This window comes from Triticum urartu, chromosome 4A, assembly GCF_056163025.1.
Source record: "Triticum urartu cultivar PI428250 chromosome 4A, HENAU_Tu73, whole genome shotgun sequence".
Taxonomy (NCBI): Eukaryota; Viridiplantae; Streptophyta; class Magnoliopsida; order Poales; family Poaceae; genus Triticum; species Triticum urartu.
Genome location: NC_141876.1, coordinates 83,383,011 through 83,402,917, shown reverse-complemented (window position 1 = coordinate 83,402,917; position 19,907 = coordinate 83,383,011).

Here is a 19,907-nt window from a genome sequence, read left to right as displayed (position 1 = left end):
GAGTTAGTAGCTCTACACGGAGCCCGTCAACCTACTCTGGTTCACCCTACCGCTTCAGTAGAGCCAGGTGTGGTATTGAGTTCCTTAGGGGTGTTGTGTCTTACCCCCGCTTTGCGTAATGTGAGACTGCCCAAGGATTTCAAAGGACCTCGTAAGGTACCCAATTATACCGCCGATCTGCAACTAGAGGCATGGGTTGAAAGCTACGAGATGGCAATGGAGATGTTAGATGTGGATGAAGCGGTATGTGCTAAATACTTCACCATGATGTTGGAAGGAACAACTCGTACTTGGTTGAAGAGCTTACCAACTAACTCTGTCGGATCATGGGCCGAATTGAAGCAACGGTTTATCCAGAACTTTAAAGATACTTGTAAGCAGCCCATGTCAATTGTGGATCTGGCCTCTTGTGTCCTAGAGGATGGGGAGTCCATGACCCATTGGGTAAAGCGGGTCTCAGCTATTTTGCATTCATCAGATCGTATCAATGCAGATACCACAGCGCTAACGTTGGAGGGCAATTGCCGTTTTCTGCCGCTCAAACAGAAGTTAGGAAGGCTCAAACGTCACTGCAATGATATGTCAGCGCTTATGGCCGCTTTGGTTAAATACGCCGATTCAGATAATACCAAAGACCCTGACTCAGAGGAGTATAAACCGGGGAAAGGGAAAAAGAACAGCAACACCAAGGGTCAGCATCATAATCCGGCAGGCCATGGGAACAATGGTAAGCGCAAGGCCGACAACAGTTTGTACTTTGTGGCTAACACCAACGCTCAGGAGAATGGTCAGCACCGTAAGGGCAAGCAGCCCTAGAGGGGCGGAGGTTCAGGCCCCAATTTGGAGCGCCTGTTAAATCAACCCTATCCAAAGCATGGATGAAAGGGGAAGCCAGCATCGCATCTTTGGAAGGATTATTATATCATGCGAGATTTCAAGAACTCCAATATGTTTCAGTACGATAATGGCCCGCCCGGCGGTTCAGGAGGTGGTTTCCACGGGCTGGGTTACGGAGGTGGCAGTTCTGGTTCCGGATTTCATGGCAATCAAACCAAACACATCAATCAAGGGAACCAAGGCAACCAAGGAGGTTACAACCATCAGGGGAACCAACAACAGCATCAGCAGTCGGGTTATCAGAGCAACTCTAAGCAGTTAAATAGTGGGCAATATCATGTCTTCACCACTAGCTTGTGTAAGCGGGATCAGAAGCTTCACAAGAGGGCAGTGAACTCTGTTGAACCGGCAGTGCCTCGGTATTTGTGCTGGTCTGAGCAACCCATTTTGTGGAGTAGACAGGATCACCCGCCCCGAGTTGACAATCCGGGTCATCTGGCCTTAGTGGTGGCCCTCAAGTTGGGGCTATAATTCACTAAGGTGCTCATGGATGGGGGAAGTAGTATCAACATTCTATATTATGATACCTTCCATCGTATGGGGTTGACAGATAAGAATCGTAAACCATCAAACACCGTTTTTCATGGTGTAGTGCCTGGTAAGTCTACATATCCAGTGGGCAAGATAGCCTTAGAGGTGGCTTTTGGAGATGATCATGATTCAAGATCAGGAACATTGACTTTTGAGGTGGTGAAAATCAAAAGTCCGTATCATGCTTTGTTTGGGCGGCCGGCTTATGCGAAGTTCATGGCGAGGCCGTGTTATGTTTATCTACAGCTTAAGATGCCAGGTCATAAGGGGACCATCACAGTACACGGGAGCAGGAAGATCGCTTTGGAATGTGAGGAAGGTGATGCGGCTTATGCTGAGTCGGTTTGTGCCACGGAGGAGCTAAAGTTTTATAAAGACCAAGTTGATCCGGCAGATATGACCTCTTTGAAAAAGCCAACTACGGAACACCATCCGGCGTTGAAATTTAAATTGGCCACAGATACTAAGATGGTTGATTTTGTTCCTGGCAATTCATCCAAGCAGTTCAGCATCAGCGCTAACTTGGATCCCAATTAGGAAAGCGCGCTCATCGAGTTCATCCGTGAGAACCGGGACATCTTTGCATGGAAACCTTCTGACATGCCAGGTGTACCGAGGGAACTCGCTGAGCACACACCAACATTGATCCTAAGTTTAAACCGGTGCGGCAGTTTCTCCACCACTTCAATGAAGAAAGGCGTAAGGCTATTGGTGAAGAAGTAGCTCGGTTGTTGGCCGTAGGGTTTATCGTGGAGGTCTTTCACCCGGAGTGGTTGGCTAATCCGGTGCTGGTTCTTAAGAAAAATGGCACTTGGCATATGTGTGTAGATTACACAGACTTGAACAAGGCTTGCCCTGCAGACCCCTTTGCCCTCCCTCGTATTGATCAGATCATTGATGCTACGGCGGGTTGTGACCGTTTGTGTTTTCTGGATGCTTATTCTGGTTATCATCAGATCAAAATGGCAGTTAAGGACCAGGAGAAGACAACTTTCATAACTCCCTTTGGAGCCTCTGCTATGTCTCCACTCCCTTTGGGCTTAAGAGTGCCCAGGCGACTTATCAACGATGTGTTCAGAATTGTCTTCATAAGCAAATTGGGCGTAATGTTCATGCATATGTGGATGATATTGTGATAAAATCCAGGAAGGAGGAAGCATTGATAGATGATTTGGGAGAAACCTTTGACAACCTCCGGGTTTACAAGATGATGCTCAATCTGGAAAAGTGTGTATTTGGTGTCCCGGCAAGCAAACTCTTGGGTTTTCTGGTATCAAACACAGGCATTGAGGCTAATCCAGAAAAATCTCAGCAATTACATCTTTGGCTAAACCGGCGTGTATCAATGATGTTCAACGTTTGGCCGGCCGGATTGTGGCTTTGAGTCGGTTTATCAATCGTCTTGGGGAGAAGGCTATCCCTTTATATCAGATGCTGAAGAAAACAGATGATTTTGTCTGGAGCGAGGCGACTGATAAAGTGTTTGAGGATCTAAAGGGGCAGTTAGCTGAACCGCTTGTGCTTGCAGCCTCGATCGATTAAGAGTCGTTATTGCTATATGTGGCTGCTAATGCCCGAGCTGTTAGCGTGGCTATTGTGGTCGAGCGCAAGGAAGCTGGAAAGGAGTATCCGGTTCAACGGCCGGTTTATTATATCAGTGAGGTGCTCATTGAATCAAAGCAGAGGTATCCACATTGGCAGAAGCTAGTGTATAGAGTGTTTATGGCAAGCCGGAAGCTTAAACATTATTTTCAGGTCCATCCTATCACGATGGTCAGTTCAGCCCCTCTGGGAGATATCATTCAAAACAGAGAAGCAACTGGTCGGATTTCCAAGTGGGCTATTGAGCTTGGACCTCATGGGCTCAAATACATTCCTCGCACAGCGATCAAATCCCAAGCACTCGTGGACTTCATCAATGATTGGACGGAATTGCAGGCACCCGAGGAAAAGCCACACAATACGTATTGGACTATTCACTTTGATGGATCCAGACAGTTGGAGGGCTCGGGGGCTGGACTCATACTAACTTCGCCATGAGGTGACAAGTTTTGTTACGTCCTCCATTTAATGTTCCCTTGTACTAACAATGTAGCTGAGTATGAGGCCTTACTCCGCGGTCTTCGGATGTCTAAGGAGATGAACTTAAGCCGGGTTAAGTGCTTTCGGATTCAGATCTGGTGGCTCAACAGGTGTCTGGCACTTGGGATTCTAAAGACCCACTCATGGCTGCATATCGACGAGAGGTGGACATGGTAGCTGGTCACGTCAAGGGTTATCAGGTGGACCATATAGACCGGTGAAAAAACGAAGCGGCAGATGCCTTAGGCTGCCTTGGTTCTCAGCATAAACCGGTCCCACCAAATGTTTTTCTTGACGTGCTGCATAATCCGTCGGTCAAGGTACCAACAGAGGAGGAGTTGGCTATTCCTGACCCGGAGGCTCAATTGGTGGCAGCTTTGCATGTCATACCGGATTGGAAAATCCCATACCTGGCTTACATGAACCGGGGCGGGTTACCGGAGGATGAAACATCGGCCCGACAGATAATCCGGCGTTCCAAGTCAATGACCATACTCAACGGAGAGTTACATCGTTACAGCGTCTCAGGGGAAATTCAGCGTTGTGTCTCTCCTCAAGACGGTTGTGAGATTTTGCGAGAAATCCATGAAGGGGATTGTGGTCACCATGTCGGTTCAAACTCTTTGGTAGCTAAAGCTTTTCGCCACGGTTTTTATTGGTTAACAGCTCACGCTGATGCGGAGGACTTAGTCAAAAGACGTGACGGTTGTCAAAAATTCGCACGCCGTGCTCATATTCCGGCTCAGGAGTTGAGGATGATTCCAATAACGTGGCCGTTTGCGACTTGGGGGCTTGATATGGTTGGACCCTTTAAGCGCTCCAAGGACAAAAAGACCCACTTATTAGTGGCAGTTGACAAATTCACCAAATGGGTGGAAGCAGATCCAGTGAGTAAGTGTGATGCGGCCATGGCGGTTCAATCCATCAAAAATGTGATATTCCGGTTTGGCTTTCCACACAGTATTATAACTAATAATGGTACTAATCTGTGAAAGGGAGAGATGGAGGAATTTTGCCAATGTGAGCACATCCGGCTTGATATAGCATCGGTGGCTCACCCCCAATCTAATGGTCAAGCGGAGAGGGCAACTCAAGAAATTTTGAGAGGTATTAAACCCCGGCTTATGGTTCCTTTGAAACGGACACTTGGTTGTTGAGTTGAGGAGTTACCTTCTATGTTATGGAGCATCAACACCACACCCAACAGATCTATGGGTTATACGCCTTTCTTCATGGTTTATGGAGCAGAGACAGTTCTTCCTAGTGACATACGTCACGACTCGCCCCTTGTGGCAGCTTATATTGAACCTGATAATGAGACAACACGTCAGGACTCACTAGGCTTGTTAGATGAGGAGCGTGATCTTGCAGCAGCACGTTCGGCGATTTATCAACAAGATCTCTGACGTTATCACAGCCGCCGGGTTAAGACTAGAACCTTTCAAGAGGGCGATTTGGTGCTCCGGCTCATCCAGGATCAGACTGATATGCACAAGTTATCCCCACCTTGGGAAGGACCCTTTGTGGTCAGCAAGAATCTGCACAATGGGTCATACTACCTCATTGATGTTCGAGAGCACAAAGACTCACGTAAATAGGAGGAGGAGACCAAGCGGTCATGGAATATAGCTCTTCTTCGGCCTTACTATACTTGAGCCATAGGCTCTTCATATGTACATATTTATGACAATGTATATATTATATAGTAAACCGAAGCCTCGAATAAAGCAGGGTCTCTGTTCTTTTTACATCATGTGTGTGCGTACAAGAGTTTCTACTAACAAAGCGGAGTTTTGTTAAGCCGGTCTCTGTAGCCGCACGGATATAAAGAAAAGCACTAGGGGGCTTGGTCATATCTGAACCATAGCTACACCTCTTGATCGGTTTGAAACCACAAAGGGATATCACTAGGGGGCTTGGTTGTTGTCACACCATAGCTACACCTCTTGATCGGTTTAACACCACAAAGGGATATCATTAGGGGGCTTGGTTGTTATGACACCATAGCTACACCTCTTGATAGGCGTTAAGCCAAAAAGGAAATTATGTGGAACCAAAGAGAGTCTGCTGCATTAAGCACAACTCAAACATAGGTAACCACCGAGCACAGCTCACATATTACCTTGGGGCTCATTGCTTCTCAAAGAACAATGAGTTTTGAACCCTTGTAATAGGCTATCAAGCCAGGCTTGTAAGCCAGGTGTATTCACCTACAACCCCGGGTTATCCTGCCTCTTTAAGTAAGTCACTCCGTCCAGGTAAACCTGGTATGACCCATTGAACGTTTGACAAGTCAATCCCATGGACCCTGAACTTGTCACAGTTAAATCGGTGATTGGTTAAAGATTGAGGTCCATCTAAAAAAGGCTTTGTAAAATGGTTTAACTCAGTGGCCTGGCAGCCCATGAAAAGCCTCGATTTGGAGCCTGGAAGCTCGTAAAAAGCCTCGCATGTTCCTTTTGAGTTCTATTTGCGAAGTTTTTCGCCTTTGTTGAGGTTCATAATATCTTCTGATAAACCGGTGTCCTTGACCCGCCTTGGCTTTCAACTACAAGTTGTCAGTACATGATCAGTTATAATCCGACGTTCATTAACCCGGTATGGTTTTGACTAACAAGTCGCCAATGTTATAAGGAAAACCCGGTGTTTATTATATCTTGGTACAATTTATTATCATAATCCAGCAAATTAAGGATGGAGTTACCAATGCTCTAGATTGGTGTTTACACCTTTACCATACAAGCAGTTGGTCAGCCAACAAGGTATGTTGCAGATATTAGTTTTTATATCCAAACTTTGATTATCCATCCAAGTATTGTTTATTTTTGGGCATCATGACCCGTCTAGTGGTAAACCACTAGGACACTTTCAAGTTCTTGTATCCAGGAAGACAAATCATCATGGGCTATGCATAAATAGATCCCAAAAAGTGGAGCAAGTTTTCACAATAGCAAAGCACCACAAAACATGCTCGATGGCATGACAGATAAAGGAGTTTTGTGTTGGAAATATGCCCTAGAGGCAATAATAAAAGCATTATTATTATATTTCCTTGTTCATAATAATTGTCTTTATTCATGCTATTATTGTGTTATCCGGAGATCATAATACATGTGTGAATAATAGACACCAACGTGTCCCTAGTAAGCCTCTAGTTGACTAGCTCGTTGATCAACAGATAGTCATGGTTTCTTGACTATGGACATTGGATGTCATTAATAACGGGATCACATCATTAGGAGAATGATGTGATGGACAAGACCCAATCCTAAACATAGCACAAGATCGTATAGTTCGTTTGCTAGAGTTTTCCAATGTCAAGTATCTTTTCCTTAGACCATGAGATCGTGTAACTCCCGGATACCGTAGGAGTGCTTTGGGTGTGCCAAACGTCACAACGTAACTGGGTGACTATAAAGGTATACTACGGGTATCTCCGAAAGTGTCTGTTGGGTTGACACGGATCAAGACTGGGATTTGTCACTCCGTATGACGGAGAGGTATCACTGGGCCCACTCAGTAATGCATCATCATAATGAGCTCAAAGTGACCAAGTGTCTGGTCACGGGATCATGCATTATGGTACGAGTAAAGTGACTTGCCAGTAACGAGATTGAACGAGGTATTGGGATACCGACGATTAGATCTCGGGCAAGTAACATACCGATTGACAAAGGGAATTGTATACGGGGTTTCTTGAATCCTCGACATCGCGGTTCTTCCGATGAGATCATCGTGGAGTATGTGGGAGCCAACATGGGTATCCAGATCCCGCTGTTGGTTATTGACCGAAGAGTCGTCTCGGTCATGTCTACATATCTCCCGAACCCGTAGGGTCTACACACTTAAGGTTCGGTGATGCTAGGGTTGTAGGGATATGTATATGCAGTAACCCGAATGTTGTTCGGAGTCTCGGATGAGATCCCGGACGTCACGAGGAGTTCCGGAATAGTCCGGAGGTAAAGAATTATATATAGGAAGTGCTGTTTCGGCCATCGGGACAAGTTTCGCGGTTATCGGTATTGTACCGGGACCACCAGAAGGGTCCCGGGGGTCCACCGGGTGGGTCCACCTGCCCCGGGGGGCCACATGGGCTGTAGGGGGTGCGCCTTGGCCTACATGGGCCAAGGGCACCAGCCCCAAGGGGCCCATGCGCCTTGGGTTTCCAAAGGGGAAGAGTCCCACAAGTGGAAGGCACCCCTAGGTGCCTTGGGGGGGAGGGAAACCTCCCTTGGCCGCCGCCCCCCCTAGGAGATTGGATATCCTAGGGCTGGCGCCCCCCTGGCACCCCTATATATAGTGGGGAAGGAGGGCTTTTTGATCCACGCCTTTGGTTGCCTCCTTCTCCCTCTCCAACACCTCCTCCTCCTCCATAGTGCTTGGCGAAGCCCTGCCGGAGTACTGCAGCTCCATCAACACCACGTCGTCGTGCTGCTGCTGCTGCCATCTCCCTCAACCTCTCCTTTCCCCTTGCTGGATCAAGAAGGAGGAGACGTGGCTGTTCCGTACATGTGTTGAACGCGGAGGTGCCATCCGTTCGGTGCTAGGATCTTCGGTGATTCGAATCACGTCGAGTACGACTACCTCATCCCCGTTCTTTGAACGCTTCCGCTCGCGATCTACAAGGTACGTAGATGCATCTAATCACTCGTTGCTAGATGAACTCATATATGGATCTTGGTGAAACCGTAGGAAAATTTTTGTTTTCTGCTACGTTCTCCAACAGTGGTATCAGAGCTAGGTCTATGCGTAGTTCTTCTTGCGCGAGTAGAACACAATTTGTTGTGGGCGTAGATGTTGTCAACTTTCTTGCTACTACTAGTCTTATCTTGCTTCAACGGTATTGTGGGATGAAGCGGCCCGGACCAACCTTACACGTACGCTTACGTGAGACCGGTTCCACCGACTAACATGCACAAGTTGCATAAGGTGGCTGGCGGGTGTCTGTCTCTCCCACTTTAGTTGGAGCGGATTCGATGAAAAGGGTCCTTATGAAGGGTAAATAGAAGTTGACAAATCACGTTGTGGCTTTAACGTAGGTAAGAAAACGTTCTTGCTAGAACCCTACTTCAGCCACGTAAAACTTGCAACAACAATTAGAGGACGTCTAACTTGTTTTTTGCAGCAAGTGCTTTGTGATATGATATGGCCAAAGTTGTGATGAATGATGAATGATCTATATGTAATGTATGAGATGTTCATGCTATTGTAATAGGAATCACGACTTGCATGTCGATGAGTATGACAACCGGCAGGAGCCATAGGAGTTGTCTTTATTTTTGTATGACCTGCGTGTCATTGAGAACAGGCAGGAGCCATAGGAGCCATAGGAGTAGTAGAAGTAATAGTTGGCGAGCAACTTCATGGAGACACAATGATGGAGATCATGATGATGGAGATCATGGTGTCATGCCGGTGACAAGATGATCATGGAGCCCCAAGATGGAGATCAAAGGAGCTATGTGATATTGGCCATATCATGTCACTATTATTATTTGATTGCATGTGATGTTTATCATGTTTTTCATCTTGTTTACTTAGAACGACGGTAGTAAATAAGATGATCCCTCATAATAATTTCAAGAAAGTGTTTCCCTAACTGTGCACCGTTGCGACAGTTCGTTGTTTCAAATCACCACGTGATGATCGGGTGTTTGATTCAGACGTTCAAATACAATGGGTGTAAGACAGATTTACACATGCAAACACTTAGGTTGACTTGACGAGCCTAGCATGTACAGACATGGCCTCGGAACACAGAAGACCGAAAGGTCGAGCATGAGTCGTATAGAAGATACGATCAGCATGAAGATGTTCACCGATGTTGACTAAACCGTCTCACATGATGATCGGACACGGCCTAGTCAACTCGGATCATGTTATACTTAGATGACTGGAGGGATGTCTATCTAAGTGGGAGTTCATTGAATAATTTGATTAGATGAACTTAATTATCATGAACTTAGTCTAAAATATTTATAATATGTCTTGTAGATCAAATGGCCAATGTAGTCCTCAACTTCAACGCGTTCCTAGAGAAAACCAAGCTGAAAGACGATGGCAGCAACTACACGGACTGGGTCCGGAACCTGAGGATCATCCTCATAGCTGCCAAGAAAGATTATGTCCTACAAGCACCGCTAGGTGAAGCTCCCGTCCCATAGAACCAAGACGTTATGAACACTTGGCAGACACGTGTTGATGACTACTCCCTCGTTCAGTGCGGCATGCTTTACAGCTTAGAGCCGGGGCTCCAAAAGCGTTTTGAGAGACATGGAGCATATGAGATGTTCGAAGAGCTGAAAATGGTTTTTCAAACTCATGCCCGGATCGAGAGATATGAGGTCTCCGACAAATTCTTCAGCTGTAAGATGGAGGAAAATAGTTCTGTCAGCGAGCACATACTCACTATGTCTGGGTTACATAACCGCTTGACTCAGCTGGAAGTTAATCTCCCGGATGACGCGGTCATTGACAGAATCCTCCAGTCGCTTCCACCAAACTACAAGAGCTTTGTGATGAACTTCAATTTGCAGGGGATGCAAAAGACCATTCCTGAGGTATTTGCAATGCTGAAATCAGCAGAGGTAGAAGTCAAGAAGGAACATCAAGTGTTGATGGTCAATAAAACCACTAAGTTCAAGAAGGGCAAGGGTAAAAAGAACTTCAAGAAGGACGGCAAGGGAGTTGCCGCTCCCGGCAAGCAAGCTGCCGGGAAGAAGCCAAAGAATGGACCCAAGCCCGAGACTGAGTGCTTTTATTGCAAGGGAAGTGGTCACTGGAAGCGGAACTGCCCCAAATACTTAGCGGACAAGAAGGCCGGCAAAACAAAAGGTATATGTGATATACATGTAATTGATGTGTACCTTACCAGTATCCGTAGTAGCTCCTGGGTATTTGATACCGGTGCAGTTGCTCACATTTGTAACTCAAAGCAGGGGCTGCGGAATAAGCGGAGATTGGCAAAGGTCGAGGTGACGTTGCGCGTCGGGAATGGTTCCAAGGTCAATGTGATCGCCGTCGGCACGCTACCTCTACATTTACCTTTGGAATTAGTTTTAAACCTTAATAATTGTTATTTAGTGCCAGCTTTGAGCATGAATATTGTATCGGGATCTCGTTTAAATCGAGATGGCTACTCATTAAATCCGAGAATAATGGTTGTTCTATTTATATGAGAGATATGTTTTATGGTCATGCTCCTATGGTGAATGGTTTATTCTTAATGAATCTCGAGCGTAATGCTACACATATTCATAGTGTGAATGCCAAAAGATGTAAAGTTGATAATGATAGTCCCACATACTTGTGGCACTGCCGCCTTGGTCACATAGGTGTCAAACGCATGAAGAAGCTCCATGCAGATGGACTTTTAGAGTCTCTTGATTATGAATCATTTGACACGTGCGAACCATGCCTCATGGGTAAAATGACCAAGACTCCGTTCTCAGGAACAATGGAGCGAGCAACCAACTTATTGGAAATCATACATACTGATGTGTGCGGTCCAATGAGTGTTGAGGCTCGCGGTGGCTATCGTTATGTTCTCACCCTCATTGATGATTTGAGTACATATGGGTATGTCTACTTAATGAAACACAAGTCTGAAACCTTTGAAAAGTTCAAAGAATTTCAGAGTGAGGTTGAGAATCAACGTGACAGGAAAATCAAGTTTTTGCGATCAGATCGTGGAGGAGAATACTTGAGTCACGAATTTGGCACACACTTAAGGAAATGTGGAATAGTTTCACAACTCATGCCGCCTGGAACACCTCAGCGTAATGGTGTGTCCGAACGTCATAATCGCACTCTATTAGATATGGTGCGATCTATGATGTCTCTTACTGATTTACCGCTATCTTTTTGGGGCTATGCTTTAGAGACTGCCGCATTCACTTTAAATAGGGCTTCGTCGAAATCCGTTGAGACGACGCCGTATGAATTATGGTTTGGGAAGAAACCTAAGCTGTCGTTTCTAAAAGTTTGGGGATGCGATGCTTATGTCAAGAAACTTCAACCTGAAAAGCTCGAACCCAAGTCGGAAAAATGCGTCTTCATAGGATACCCTAAAGAAACTATTGGGTATACCTTCTACCTCAGATCCGAAGGCAAGGTCTTTGTTGCCAAGAATGGATCCTTTCTAGAGAAGGAGTTTCTCTCGAAAGAAGTAAGTGGGAGGAAAGTAGAACTTGATGAAGTGTTACCTCTTGAACCGGAAAATGGCGCAACTCAAGAAAATGTTCCTGAGGTGCCTGCACCGACTAGAGAGGAAGTTAATGATGATGATCATGAAACTTCAGATCAAGTTGCTACTGAACTTCGAAGGTCCACAAGGACACATTCCGCACCAGAGTGGTACGGTAACCCTTTCTTGGAAATCATGTTGTTAGACAACGGTGAACCTTCGAACTATGAAGAAGCGATGGCGGGCACGGATTCCGACAAATGGCTGGAAGCCATGAAATCCGAGATAGGATCCATGTATGAAAATGAAGTATGGACTTTGACTGACTTGCCCGTTGAACGGCGAGCCATAGAAAATAAATGGATCTTTAAGAAGAAGACAGACGCGGATGGTAATGTGACCATCTATAAAGCTCGGCTTGTCGCTAAGGGTTATCGACAAGTTCAAGGGGTTGACTACGATGAGACTTTCTCACCGGTAGCGAAGTTGAAGTCCGTCCGAATCATGTTAGCAATTGCCGCATTCTACGATTATGAGATATGGCAAATGGACGTCAAAACGGCATTCCTTAATGGTTTCCTTAAGGAAGAATTGTATATGATGCAACCGGAAGGTTTTGTTGATCCTAAGAATGCTGACAAGGTGAGCAAGCTCCAACGCTCGATTTATGGGCTGGTGCAAGCATCTCGGAGTTGGAACATTCGCTTCGATGAGATGATCAAAGCGTTTGGGTTTACGCAGACTTATGGAGAAGCCTGTGTTTACAAGAAAGTGAGTGGGAGCTCTGTAGCATTTCTCATATTATATGTAGATGACATACTTTTGATGGGAAATGATATAGAACTTTTGGACAGCATTAAGGCCTACTTGAATAAGAGTTTTTCAATGAAGGACCTTGGAGAAGCTACTTATATATTAGGCATCAAGATCTATAGAGATAGATCAAGACGCCTCATAGGTCTCTCACAAAGCACATACCTTGATAAGATATTGAAGAAGTTCAATATGGATCAGTCTAAGAAGGGGTTCTTGCCTGTGTTGCAAGGTGTGAAATTGAGCTCAGCTCAATGTCCAACCACGGCAGAAGATATAGAAGAGATGAGTGTCATCCCCTATGCCTCAGCCATAGGTTCTATTATGTATGCCATGCTGTGTATCAGACCTGATGTAAACCTTGCCGTAAGTTTGGTAGGAAGGTACCAAAGTAATCCCGGCAAGGAACACTGGACAGCGGTCAAGAATATCCTGAAGTACCTGAAAAGGACTAAGGAAATGTTTCTCGTTTATGGAGGTGACGAAGAGCTCGTCGTAAAGGGTTACGTCGACGCTAGCTTCGACACAGATCTGGATGACTCTAAGTCACAAACTAGATACGTGTATATTTTGAATGGTGGGGCAGTAAGCTGGTGCAGTTGCAAGCAGAGCGTCGTGGCGGGATCTACATGTGAAGCGGAGTACATGGCAGCCTCGGAGGCAGCGCATGAAGCAATTTGGGTGAAGGAGTTCATCACCGACCTAGGAGTCATACCCAATGCGTCGGGGCCAATCAAACTCTTCTGTGACAACACTGGAGCTATTGCACTTGCCAAGGAGCCCAGGTTTCACAAGAAGACAAGGCACATCAAGCGTCGCTTCAACTCCATTCGTGAAAATGTTCAAGATGGAGACATAGATATTTGTAAAGTACATACGGACCTGAATGTAGCAGATCCGTTGACTAAACCTCTCCCAAGAGCAAAACATGATCAGCACCAGAATTCCATGGGTGTTCGATTCATCACAATGTAACTAGATTATTGACTCTAGTGCAAGTGGGAGACTGTTGGAAATATGCCCTAGAGGCAATAATAAAAGCATTATTATTATATTTCCTTGTTCATAATAATTGTCTTTATTCATGCTATTATTGTGTTATCCGGAGATCGTAATACATGTGTGAATAATAGACACCAACGTGTCCCTAGTAAGCCTCTAGTTGACTAGCTCGTTGATCAACAGATAGTCATGGTTTCGTGACTATGGACATTGGATGTCATTGATAACGGGATCACATCATTAGGAGAATGATGTGATGGACAAGACCCAATCCTAAACATAGCACAAGATCGTATAGTTCGTTTGCTAGAGTTTTCCAATGTCAAGTATCTTTTCCTTAGACCATGACATCGTGTAACTCCCGGATACCGTAGGAGTGCTTTGGGTGTGCCAAACGTCACAACGTAACTGGGTGACTATAAAGGTATACTACGGGTATCTCCGAAAGTGTCTGTTTGGTTGACACGGATCAAGACTGGGATTTGTCACTCCGTATGACGGAGAGGTATCACTGGGCCCACTCGGTAATGCATCATCATAATGAGCTCAAAGTGACGAAGTGTCTGGTCACGGGATCATGCATTATGGTACGAGTAAAGTGACTTGCCAGTAACGAGATTGAACGAGGTATTGGGATACCGACGATCAGATCTCGGGCAAGTAACATACCGATTGACAAAGGGAATTGTATACGGGGTTGCTTGAATCCTCGACATCGCGGTTCATCCGATGAGATCATCGTGGAGTATGTGGGAGCCAACATGGGTATCCAGATCCCGCTGTTGGTTATTGACCGAAGAGTCGTCTCGGTCATGTCTACATATCTCCCGAACCCGTAGGGTCTACACACTTAAGGTTCGGTGATGCTAGGGTTGTAGGGATATGTATATGCAGTAACCCGAATGCTGTTCGGAGTCCGGGATGAGATCCCGGACGTCACGAGGAGTTCCAGAATGGTCCGGAGGTAAAGAATTATATATAGGAAGTGCTGTTTCGGCCATCGGGACAAGTTTCGGGGTTATCGGTATTGTACCGGGACCACCGGAAGGGTCCCGGGGGTCCACCGGGTGGGTCCACCTGCCCCGGGGGCCACATGGGCTATAGGGGGTGCGCCTTGGCCTACATGGGCCAAGGGCACTAGCCCCAAGGGGCCCATGCGCCTAGGGTTTCCAAAGGGGAAGAGTCCCACAAGTGGAAGGCACCCCTAGGTGCCTTGGGGGGGAGGGAAACCTCCCTTGTCCGCCGCCCCCTCTAGGAGATTGGATCTCCTAGGGCCGGCGCCCCCCTGGCACCCCTATATATAGTGGGGGAAGGAGGGATTTTTGATCCACGCCTTTGGTTGCCTCCTTCTCCCTCTCCAACACCTCCTCCTCCTCCATAGTGCTTGGCGAAGCCCAGCCGGAGTACTGCAGCTCCATCAACACCACGCCATCATGCTGCTGCTGGTGCCATCTCCCTCAACCTCTCCTTTCCTCTTGCTGCATCAAGAAGGAGGAGATGTGGCTGTTCCGTACGTGTGTTGAACGCGGAGGTGCCGTCCGTTCGGTGCTAGGATCTTCGGTGATTCGAATCACGTCGAGTACGACTCCCTCATCCCCGTTCTTTGAACTCTTCTGCTCGCGATCTACAAGGTACGTAGATGCATCTAATCACTCGTTGCTAGATGAACTCATAGATGGATCTTGGTGAAACCGTAGGAAAATTTTTGTTTTCTGCTACGTTCTCCAACATTTTGCTATCCTATTACAAGAAGCTTCAAAACGGCTCCAATTGAATAATTGTTTTTAAGCATTGGCACACAATAGCTGGTAAACCGGCTGTCGGTTTAAGATGCTTCGTCTGGACGGTTTGACGGTTGAGGGTCATTTGGTGCAATCACTTCTTCTTCATCCCTCCCAGACGCTGGAAATCAACCGTTGACCAATCGATTCTGGTTAAAGCTTGAAACACGGCTTCTTCATGGATAAGGCTGGAGGGGTTAATGTTAGGAGCGTATGTATGCTTACGGATTGGAGGCACAAGTTCTTCGACTTCATGGATTTTGGCAGTTTGTCTCTTCCCTTCAGTGTCGTAAGCCGGCTGGAAATGAGATAAGTCTGTGTCTTCTGCCAGTTTGCTGGCTATTAGCCACATCTCCTTTGTCAGCCTTCGGAGATCATCATTGTCGAAGTTTGAACCGTCCTCCTTCACACCTGGATATACTTTTATAATGTCATCCGCTTCAAGGTCCGAAATCCATGCCTTGGCCCGGATTAGCGCGGTTAATGCTCCTGCTCTTACGGCTGCCTTCTTCAGTTCGGTAATCCGGGCTGGTAACAGGGCCAGCTTCTCAAGAGTTTCTTTTATCAGTGATGGTGCGGGCTTATTGTAAGCCGCAGTGCAAATAGCACGCTGGGTCCAGAATACGGCTATTCAATCAAGGTATAAGCCGCTTTAAGCTTCATCCGCATATCCGTGCCCAGATGAGCAATACGAGTGCCTGTCACGGTTTAAAATCAGCAAACTGGTGAATGATAAGATATCATGAATTGGACAAACTACATAAGGAGATACTTACCAAAAAGAGCGGACGTCATGGCGTTGATTTGCCGCTTCAAACCAGTTAGTTCATCTACAACTGGCTTCAGGGCTGCTTCGGCATCCTCAGCTCTTTTGGTTAAACCGGCCTTCTCGGTTTCCCAGTCAGCACGTTCTTTGTTAAAAGACTCCTTTAGCTTTTCCATAGCTGGCAGGGCTTTGGTTAGCTCCTCCTTGGCTTTCACAACCTCTGCTTGTTTGGACTTCACGTTCTCTTGCAAATCAGCGGTTCAGGCATCTCTATTGCTTAGCTCGGCCTGTAACGGCGAAGATATGTCAACAACAGGATATGTATTTTCTAAGTACGAAGTGTATAACAAGTTATGCACTTCGTACTTGGGGGCTAATGCCTATTTGCTCTGATTCGCTACATCTTTTATAAGTCTCCAGAACAATGCAAGCATTATCCTTGACACTTGGGGGCTAATGTACATCTATTCAAAACAGACGCATGGATTTCAAGACCCGAATTACCTCGCAAAGCTAAACCGGCCCTTGGGGGCTACACTGAGGAAAGCTACATAATTGCATTGGTAAAGTATCGGTTTTGTTTTCACTAAGGACCTGACATGTTGAGGGTCAGCAGGAGAGGACTAAAGTATTACAAAGTCCCGGTTTAAGATTAACATCATAAAATGGCCCTTGGGGGCTACTTGGGCTTGTGTTTCAACTTTGGAATCAAGAAATAAAGGGAGATGAAAATACCTCATAGCATTCCTTCATCAGATGCACCAAACCGGCTTCATAGTCATGGTTTGAGTGCAGACGGTTTAAAAAACCAGAGTGAAGTTCTTCAGCATTAAGATGAGCATAGCTTGATAAATCAGTGCTCCATTTACCCTTTTCCCTTGCAGCACGCTCCTCTTTGGCACTATGTTGGGCCAAGATTATAGGATGGCCAGGAGAGCTGTGGCCCATGCCAGTAATGACAACATCATCTCCTTGGCCTTCAGTAGTTTTTGTTGGTGATGATGGAGTATCAGTACCTCTCATTGGGCTAGCCCGGTTTGGAGCTGCCGGTTCAGTGTCAGGCACAACACGATCAGCTTCTAGTTGTTCATTAACATTCTGGTCTTGAAGGGGCAGTTCATCAAAGTTAGCTTCAGGATGAGGACCCTCCGGTTCATGAGTTTGGTCCGGTTCACCTATTTGCTCTTCTCCAAAAATAGCCTGGTCTTCTGACGGATTGTTGACCCGAGCTTTCTTTATCCTGGCTCAACTTCCGGATCATCTGCATCTTCATCAAGTTCCATGTTGATCCGGTCAGCCATTTTCCGCTTTGAGGTACGCTTGACGGCTTTGGTTTTGGGACAGGATGGCTTTGCCGCTTTCTCTGCGGATTTCCGCTTCCAGAAGGGATCATCACCCTGTTTATACGCAAACAGAAGGAAGTTTACAAGTTGAACAATTTAAAGATATCAAAGATAAAAAGGAAACATAGTGCTTACAGCAGGCGGTTTATTTTGAGTATAGAAGGGGTTCAAGCCGGTTTGGCGACACACTGATTCCGGTTCATTCAAAATTTTCTTGACGCTTTCAGTGACCTCTTCATCGGTCACCTGAATGTTGATATGGCGTTGGGGGTCTTCTAAATCACCGGTGTACTCACACATTAAACCGGGGCGGCGGCTTAGTGGCAAGACGCTCCAAGATATCCAGCAACGCACAAAATCAACGCCTGTTAAACCGTTGGCCATAAAGGCCCGGAGCTTGGCAAGTTGAGGGGCATATTTGGCCCGTTCCACAGAACTTAAACGCTGCGGCATCGGATGAGTGTTGGAAAGCCGGTGATCACGGTAGCCTGGAAGAGGGTTCTCATCTTCAGGAGAGGTATCTATGCAATAGAACCAAGTCCGGTTCCATTCCTTAGGGTGACTGTGCAGTTTGGCATGAGGAAATTCAACTTCTTTCCGCTTTTGAATAGAGACACCACCAAGCTCAGTGTTGGGACCATTTACAAATTCTGTACGCCGGTTCAGATGAAAAAAGTCCCGGAACAGCTCAGCAGTTGGTTCTTCTTGTAAGTATGCTTCACAGAAGACTTGGAAGTTGCATAGATTGGACACCGAATTGGGTTCGATATCTTGAGGATGGAGTTGGAAACTGGCAAGCACATCTCGGAAAAACTTCCACCTGGGCGGTTTGAAACCATGGCCTATGTGGTCAACAACGACCACTACCTCACCCTGCCTCGGGGTAGGAGGATTCTCTGTTCCTGGATCGAATTTCAGTTTTCTTAGGCAAGGTGCCGATACTGACCATTCCTTTCAACTGTTCCTCGATGACCCGGGAACGGGCCCAGTTGCAAGCGGCAAACTGTTTGGCCATTGTGAAGCGAAAAGCTGAAAAAGAAATGCTGGATTCAAATCATTCATGGTGGTACGCAAGATGCAATGGAGCAAAGATATACAGATATGTGAAATTGCATAAACCGGAGACTAATACAATAATGAATGACAAGGTCATATCAAGGGCATACATGTGTTGTTAAACCAGACTATTACAATCAATGTAAAGGAGGTTTGCCGGTTTACTAGGGGACTAATGGTATGGGATAGATTGTTTTTACAAGGGTAAACCGCCTACATGGTAAAGAGGATACAGATCTAAGGCGAAAAGGGCTAAGTAGGGTAAAACAGGTTTCACAGGATTACATGGGAATTTTGGATCTACCACAAGTCAGGAAAAGAAAAAGATTTAGACCTAAAAAAGTTGGCCATGGAGCAGTTCACAAAGGTCTAGATCAGTTTTTAGGCGTATAAGGCTTGGTTTGATAGCCAAAATAAGGACTACTATAGCTGCCGCATGGAACGCATCAAGTTTGAGGTCTGCTGTGTATGGACTGATGAAGAACAAGAGAAGAACGCCATGAACCCATGTGAACCCTAAGTGGATCTGCAGAGGAAAAGGGGAAGATTTACCGAAGTTGTTGAAGTAGAGGAGGTGCATCACGTTTTTCTGGTTCAGTCAGGTTGATGCAGCGGCCGACGATGAGGCAGAGGCAAAGCTTGACGACGGTGGCGGCACTCGGGTGTAGAGGCGTCGTGAGGAGGAAGAAGAGACGAAGAGGCAATGGGAGGAAAAGGAAAGGGATCCTCAGCCCTATTTATAAGGCAAAAAGATAAGCGACAAGTGCGGGAATCGAGGATCCCAAAAAAGGATATATGACAAGGTTGTTGCCTCGATTGTTAGATGCTCATTAATAAAGGGTATCTTCGGCTTTAATGAACATGTGACGTCATGGCATTTTTCTACAAATCTGGAGGATGACGTCACGGCGGTTTACAAGATCTACACGAAGGTGCAAACGGAGGAATCTTTCTAAGTGTTGAAGATTGACATGAACAAGTTCAAACCAATCTGGGGCCTAATGTTGGGGATATTACTACTGGACGTAAACCGGCCAGGAGTAGCCGGATTAACTTTATGAAGATTAGAAGCCCATGAAGACGTAAGAATGATGGCACTTTATGAAGGCCCAAGGCCCAGAGGCGAGTTAAGGCCTGTAGATGTAAACCGACCTTATTATGTAACTTGCATTATAAGATAGGAAGTATAGAGACCGAACCGGACACGTTTATGATCCAGCTTCGGGACTCTGTAAACCGGCGGGCGTCAACCTATGTATATAAAGGGACGACCGGCAGCGGTTTAGGGACAAGACATACAACTCGAGAGCCAGTCAAAGCGGATTCGCTCCCTGGTCATCTAAACCATAGCAATACCAATCACAACTAGACGTAGGGTTTTACCTTCATCGAAGGGGCCGAACTAGTATAAACTTCCCGTGTCCCCTTGTCCGGTTTAACCCCTTTAAGCT